At 35.5% G+C, this 8,524-nt stretch overlaps 1 pseudogene; it reads right to left on the bottom strand.

Moving 5' to 3' along the window:
• Positions 1–7,238: 7,238 nt before the first annotated feature.
• Positions 7,239–8,046, bottom strand: LOC111913610 (sorting nexin 1-like; annotated as a pseudogene).
• Positions 8,047–8,524: the final 478 nt, after the last annotated feature.

The following is an 8,524-nucleotide window of genomic DNA, read 5'->3' as shown; positions in this document are numbered from 1 at the left end:
AATCAACCTGAGGAGGAAACTCTTGTTGATCCAACTGACGACTCTATACCTCTGAGGCGTTCTACGAGAGTTAGGAATGCATCTGAGCATTACTATGGTTTCCATATTACTGCGAAAGGTGATACACTTATCAGTGATAGTACACTGGTAAGTTTGGATGAAACTAACAGCTACACGGAATCCATGGCAGACCCCTAGTATGCTAAATGGAAAGAGGCTATGGACAGCGAGATACAGTCCATGTATGACACTCAAGTTTGGAATTTGGTTGACAATGTACCAGGTCGTAAGATAGTCGAGTGCAAATGGATCTTCAAGAAGAAGACCGACATGGATGGTAATGTACACACTTATAAGGCGCGACTGGTAGCAAAGGGCTTTTCTCAAACTCTAGGAGTTGATTATGACGAGACCTTTTCACCAGTAGCAAAGATTAAGTCTATCAGTGTTATGTTAGCCATTGCTGCATTTCATGATTATGAAATATGGGAAATGGATGTCAAAACTGCTTTCCTTAATGGAAGGTTGGCTGAGGATGTTTACATGAGTCAGCCAGAGGGTTTTGTCAGTACAGAGTACCCTAATAAAGTGTGTAAGCTTGAGAAATCCATCTATGGATAGAAACAAGAACCTCACAGATGGAATCTTTGTTTCGATGAGAAAGTCAAAGAGTTTGGTTTTTCGAGGAGCGAAGATGAGTCTTGTGTATATGTCAAGGCTAGTGGGAGTATAGTTAGCTTTTTGGTATTGTATGTGGATGACATACTACTCATAGGAAATGGCATCCCAACTCTACAGGAAGTGAAGTCCTGGCTTGGGAAGTGTTTCGCTATGAAGGACCTTGGAGAAGCTGCCTATATCCTAGGGATAAGGATTTTGAGAGACATGAGTAAGAGACTAATTGGACTTAGTCAAAGTACCTACTTGAATAAGGTGCAGAATAGGTTCAGCATGCAGCATTCCAAGAAAGGAGAGTTACCAATCCAGAGTAACGCCAGACTGAGTAAGACTCGAAGCCTGAGTATAGAGGCTGAGATAGCTGAGATGAGTCGAGTACCATATACTTCTGTTGCAGACTCGATCATGTATGCTATGAATTGTACTCGTTCTGATGTACCTTTTCTTTGAGCATGGTCAGCAGATATCAGAGGAACCCTGGCAAGGCTCACGGGATTGCGGTAAAGAACACTCTCAAGTATCTACGGAGGACTAAGGACTGGGTCCTTACCCTCAGTGGGAGTAATGACTTGAGAGTTGTAGGGTATAATGATGCTAGCATCCAGACTGATAGGGATAATTTTCGCTCTCAGTCAGGCGGGGTTATTACCTTAAAAGGAGGAGCAATTACTTGGAAAAGTTCCAAGCAGGAGACAGTGGCTGATTCAACTTGCGAATCAAAGTACATAGCAGCAAGCGAGGCAACAAAGGAGGCGATATGGATGAAGAACTTCATTGGAAGCCTTGGAGTAGTACCAGCTATAAAGGAGCCTATGGAGATTTTATGTGATAGTGAAAGTGCAGTTGCCTTAGCCAAGGAACCAAGGGATCACGGGAGATCCAAACACATTGACAGATGTAACGCCCGTAGATCCGGGCTAATCAATTTAGATATAATAAGTGTTGAAAATGACTTTTTGGCAAAATATTATTTAGAATAAATAATCTTAACCAATTTTTAGTATATGTTACAAGGTTTCCGTACATATAAAGACCGCCGAAATCCGAGTTATAACGAAGAAGTTATGACCCGTCGAAGTTTCGCAACAGAACCAGCACGATACCGGGAAACATAAATAGTGAATTTAGAATAGAACGAGATTTAGCCTTAGCAATCTAAACGAAAATCGTAGAATACATTAAACCGAGAGCGTACATAAAAAGAACTCCCAAATCTGACTTCGTATGAAGAAGTTATGATTTTTCGAAGTTTCGGATTAGCAGTGTACAGCCCGAAATTCGAATAATAGATCGAGCGGTTTTTAGCCGACACGACCTAAACGAGAATCGAATATCTCGTTAAGAGTAGAGTAACAAGAAAAATATGGGCGAAAACGAATGTCGGATGAAGAAGTTATGAGAATTTAACGGACCAATCCTGTCCCGACCTGTTAATAATGTAACTTTCAAAATAGAGTCAAAATTAGCCGACAAAGTCTAAATGAAAGTTGTAGAGTACGTTCCCTCCTTCGTGTGGATATAAAGAACATCAAAAACAGAGCTCGTACGCGAACGTTACGAATTTTTAAAGATTTTAGTCGAATTTGTGAAGCCTGGTGAGGAGCTGGTGACGTGGCAGCATCTGGGCCACCCATCGCTGATGAAGAAACGCGCTTCGGATCACGCCACGTAACCCCCGCTATTACGCCCCGTGTCCGAGGTTGGTACGCCCAGCGTACCTTCGCTTCTTATCCATCTGATGCAGGTGCGAGCCAGTTGGTGCGAGGCTGGCAAGCTTATCGGAAGCTACGCGCAGCGTAATGCTGCTGAACGCGTAGCGTAAGTCCGAAGTCCAGCACCTATAAATAGGTTGCGAAGGGTTCCGACTTTTTCACACCAATTCTCTTTTACTCTCTAATTTCTTTCTCTCTCTAGCCTATTTTGAGCCTCCTAAACCCTAGGTAAAACCCCTAGCTCCCAAAGGAAGCCCCGAGGCTCCCAGAGTCCCGAGAAAAAGGGTCTTTCGGTTTCGAAAATGCTGCTCCAAGCAAAGCTCGGTTTTCTTTAAAATCCGTTGTAAGTAAGCTACGCTAACAAAAAATTTAATATAGCTTTCAAATAATTATAGTAATGTTATTAGGTCCTTAAAATAATTATTTGGGCTATTATTATGAGTTATATTGAGTGTTATTTAACGCTTATATAATAGTAATAATAGTCAGACTATTAATCTGTCGCGGTTATCGTTAGACTAAACCCTAGTGGTATTAATACTAGGTTTAATCGAAGGAAAATTGTTTTGAGAGTATCGAAGCGCTGTCCGAGTGTTGAGTCACACTACAAGAAAAAACCGAAATAACTACAGAAAAATTTTGTAACTAAAACATGATATTTCGTAGTTAAGTGTGATTAGAGACGAAATTTGCTACGGAACCCATTTGTTGCAAAAATCTTCGTTACTAAACTATTGTTACGGAATCCGTAGGACCTTCATGACGGATTTTGCAACACACTTATTCCGTAGAAAAATAGCTATAAACTATATCCGTAGCAGTAACGTAGCAAATTAACTACAATTGTTGTCCGTAGCATGTCCGTAGCAAATTACCTACGACCCGATGTGTAGTTAATCTGTGACAAATTAACTACAATTGTTTTCTGTAGCACATCCGTAACAAATTACTTACGACCTGATCCATAGTTAATATGTCACAAATTAACTACAAACCATCCTCGTAGCTAATTTCCATAGCAATTCCACTACGGGTAATGTCGTAGCAAATATTCCATAGTGAATCTACTACGATCTAATTATGTAGTAGATAGTTGGTAGTAGATTTACTACGACCAACTTCCATAGCAAATTTACTACAATATACTTTTGTTGCAAATATTCTATAGTAAATTTACCACAACATATCTCCGTTGCAGAAAAAATTTGACGGAATAGATTCCATAGCAAAATCCATAATAATTCAACTACATAATAACAACGTAAAAATATCAATAACAAATTGTGGTGACGTGATTAGTTAAAAAAAACATACAAAAATGATTCAATTTTTTTCTGAAGCAAATTTATAACAAAATCAAGATTCTAAAATTGCAATAACAATAAAAGAAATTACAAAATTCTTAATAAAAAATAGTTTATTACCAAATGAAATACCCCTTTGTCCAAATCACCAATCAAATTAGTCTAATACTCAAACTCAACTAGAAATCCTAAAATGCAATCAATAAAAAGTGTATCACTGATTATTTGTGTTTCTCATATCATTAACTATGTTTCTCACATCATCCAACTCCATCCTTTGTTGGTCTATGGTTTCCTCTAATTTCTGGATCTTCGTCTCGAGATGGTGTTTTTCAAAACTTATATCTGATGAAGTGCATGTTTGAGAGGAGTTTTCATGAAAAATGGATTTGCCATATGATCCAAGCCCGTAAACTCTTTTCTTACGGTCATGTCCTCCAACAGCTGTATAAAACAGTTCGCTTTCAAGTACTTCCTCTCCTCGCAATGCCAAATCCGCACATCGAGACACAAACAAATCCTACAATGATATTGTTGCATTAATATTTATTTTATACAAAAAAAAAAATTAAAATTCCTTTTATCAAGTAAATTACAAATAAACTTACATGAACTTCTTTAGCTTTTTCAACTTGAAATGTCTTTCCGTCATGATCCTTAGTATGAGTAAACATGAATATTTCATAGCATGATGGAGCTTTTCCCGTATATTCCTCCTACATTAATACCAAATATATGTCAAATATCACCATAAGATGTAGTGAAAGAAATAAATTATCATACTAGACTTTAATAATTTACATTAACCAATAATAAACCAAGAAATTGGTTATATTATATAGATATTATAGGATGCTATAACACTTTTCAAAAAGTGGTCATAAGTAAAAATGAATGTAATATTCCATAATATTTAAAACATCCCCCCATTAGATGAAATGAAAATAAGATATAGAAAAGAATACTAATAGTTAAAAAAAACATACCATATCAGCAGCAATTTGTTGATGTGAAGTCGATCCACCAGTATGGGTAGGTGGGGTTTTCCACCCACTACACCTTTACGCCTGTTTTTTTATTTTGCTCTGATTTTTTCTTGAAGTCTTCTGAATCCCATATTACATTCCAAGCATTCCATACTTGTATTTCTATGTGACATGGCTTTTCACGAGTTGGGTTTCTTTTGCTTATGTCATAGATGTACTGTCGATATCTTTCTTTGGCCTTCTGCTCCCAAGCAGCCTTAACGACTGAGTCACTAACAGCAACATCCCACTGACATTTTTTCTATAATACATAGTAACAATTAAGTTATAATAAATAATCTACCTGAAACTCTTCCCAATAAAAATGTTTTATCTCTTCACTTATATTTACCCACTTATATCCATTTTCGTCCACTTTATCTAGGAATGATTTCTTAATTATGGACGAACATTTACCTGAAGGTAATAATCTACAAAACAAAAATAAAAATGCATAATAATATGAACTAATCAAACTTAAACAAAAACAATATGAAGATTAATTAGTCATTTCACTTACATATTTGTCTGAACTTTAATTTGCAAGCATTGTTCTAGTTGTGCATCTTGTTGTTCAGTAGAAACTGGTTTCGATGTGGTTGTTGTGGAGGAAGGGGCAGACGATGGGGCTGTTGTAGATGAAGGGGATGACGATGTGGATGATGTGGATGAAGGGGTTGATAGGGTACTAAACAGTGAGGCCGATGTAGATGAAGGGGATGACAGGGTACTAAACAGTGGGGCTGATGCGGATGAAGGGGCTGATAGTGTACTAAACATTATAGGGGTAGATGTTGTCGGTGTTGGTGTCGGTGTCGATGCAGGGGCAAATGATGGTGTTGGTGTGGATGAATGGGTGGTTGTTGGGGCTGATGGAGTACCAAATAGTGGGGAGGTAGATGTTGTCGGCCTCATAGTCGGTGCGGATGCTTCATTCGTGTACCTTGGTAACAACCAATGCATATTCTTGTGTGGCCTTGTTGGATTTCCTTTCAATGGGAACGACGACATCTATTCTGTAAGAACAAATTAGAAATGAAATATTATAAGGAAGCAAAGTTTACACATAAACAAACAAGGTATATTGAAACTGATCAGAAAATATGATAAAATCAAGAAGTGTGGCAGCCAACAATAGATAAATGACCGAAATGATGTGTAATGAAAATTTTTTTGAAATAAATGGAAGTGTTTTTCCTAGAGCAACTGAATTTTAGTGAATCCAGCAAAAAAATAGTGTTACACCAAAAAGTTTGACATAAAATTGTATTCTCATTATTCTTCACCTACAATCAAGTACTACTTATACAGATTAAATTAATATATGTGGGTCTCTTTCCTTTTAGTGTCTACCTACTTTTCTGTAAAGCCAAATATGGTTGTCTAGTTGCACTGTGTTCCTTACTGTTTACATTTACAGAGAAAGATTCTAGAATAAGAATATACAAGAATATGAAATATATAATCAATTGACTGTATTGGAAGCATTATTAGAAGTATCTGAAAATAAATCGTAGAAAAAGATGTAAGCACCATTGGTTATCAGTGGGTCGATGTTGCAATCTCCAAGTCAGAGATCGATTCTACAAATTGGAGATGCCAAATGCCAAATTGGCAATCCCAATCATGAACGGGACATATTCTGATCAGTAAAAACATGTTACAATAATCAATGTTTTAATTCAGCGGGATAGAAACTAGAGAAGGTCGATCAATTTTATGTAGAAATTGTAGAAACACAAGTAAACTACATATAAAAGATGAAGATTAGGAAAAAGATGGAAGAAATAAAAGAAATTTTACCAGAATGTGTGGGAGCACGATAGTAAGAAGCAACGAACAGGCCTTAGAAGTTGAGAGGAAAACAGGACGAACATAGACGTCCACCACCAAACTTATCTTTAGCATGGGGAATTTATGCGTAATTAATGGAGAATCAGTTTTCAAGGAGTATATACAGGGATATTTGGTTTGGTGGGATTGGAAAGAGGGATTAAACAAATTAAATATTTTATTTGTATAAGATTTAATTTTATTATATATATTTTTACTGTTTTTACAACCTATATATCTTTAGTAACAAACAATCAATGAGAATATATATGCAAAAATATATCCGTATGAAGCAATGGATTTACATGGTAATGATTCATATATATATATATATATATATATATATATATATATATATATATATATATATATATATATATATATATATATATATATATATATATATATATATAAGGAATGTTAAACAGACTAAGTAGGATATGGTTTGCTTTGTTCCTCCGCACACACGATGGTATAGATAATTAGTAGAGTGATTTACATATTTAGTCCTACAACTATCACATATATGATATTTCAGTCCCTTAACTTCTAACCATTGTGTTTCTCATCTTTAAATATTGAAAATTACGTGTAATGTTATCTTCCATAAGTTTGTTGCAATCGATTCGGTTGTCTTATTTATACGTTATGCATCCTATACATTGCTGATATATATTTTTTAGAAACTAAACAACAGTTTTTTTTATATAAAAAATCTAAAAAAAGATATAGCCAAAATATAAGAAACATATAAGATTTGAAAGATGTGAGATGTTAAGATACAGACTGTTTTTTTATATAAAAAATCTAACCTCCTTGTATTCATGCTCTGCGTCTAACACCTTTTCAGATCGAGTTAGCCTCAATTTGTTGCTGAAATAACAATTTTATAATCAGAATATAGAATAATAAAAATCATATTTTGCTATTTCTTGAATTTATCTCATAATCAAAATATAGAATAATGGAAGTCAAACATATCAATTTCTTTTAGCTTTATTGTCTTGTTCAATTCACATTGTTGCCTGAAAGCATTAGCCCTCTCTGATATGGTCCCCTGAAGCAAGAAAACAATAGAAATTCAAGAAATATATAAAAATAAAGGTCAATGACAAGCTTTTAAAATTCAAAAATTACCTTGATAGATTGCACTGCACGTACATTATAGATTTCTATTTTGTTATAAATTTTTTAATTTAGATATCTAAAAGAGTGCAAAAAGAAATAGAAACTAACTTCTCTTTGCAGTTTGATTGATAGCATCTCTAATTTTGCTCCAATCTCAGAGAAAGCAGTCCAAGCACCAAGGAGCTTGATTGTTATTCCAAAATATGATAGAGATTGCCCCAACTCTATAAAAATATTACACAAATTGTGTTAAAAAGACATGAATGCCCTTCCTATCCTCATTATCAAATATTAGATACCTCTGTGTCTCTTTACTAGACGATATGCATGCTTCTGGGCTTCAGCTAAGTGATCTTCAAGCTCAAATATAAATTTGATCAGGTTGTGGTTTCAGACTAAGTGCAGGGCTAACATCATATGCTATATTTTTTTTATTTTTAATATGTCCAATTTTACATGAGGAAATTTCGTATTTACCCCTGAACATATTAGCATTTCCCCACAGCTATGACAACCCGAAAATTTCTAACTTGCATTCTTCATTTCTTATCAATAATAGACTCGTTTTTCTATCTGGTAGTACCATTTAGGGTCTATTGGAGCATTCTAAACGTGTTATAATCAAGGTTGGAGTGTGGAAATGGGTTAACTCAAAGTGTAGGATTCAAAAAGAGGCCAAACACTCCAACACATGGAGTGTGCGGCCACACACATGTGTTTGCGGCCTCACACCCTTCCCAACCGCACACTCCACCTATATATACCACACTTTGTCATTTTTGAACATTTCCTTCACTTCTTCAAGCATAGAACATGAAATCCTCTCAAGTATCATCCATTCTCC

Source organism: Lactuca sativa, chromosome 1 (genome assembly GCF_002870075.4).
Source record: "Lactuca sativa cultivar Salinas chromosome 1, Lsat_Salinas_v11, whole genome shotgun sequence".
Classification (NCBI taxonomy): Eukaryota; Viridiplantae; Streptophyta; class Magnoliopsida; order Asterales; family Asteraceae; genus Lactuca; species Lactuca sativa.
The sequence above is the reverse complement of the archived record's forward strand: the minus strand, read 5'-3'. Positions and strand labels throughout refer to the sequence as shown.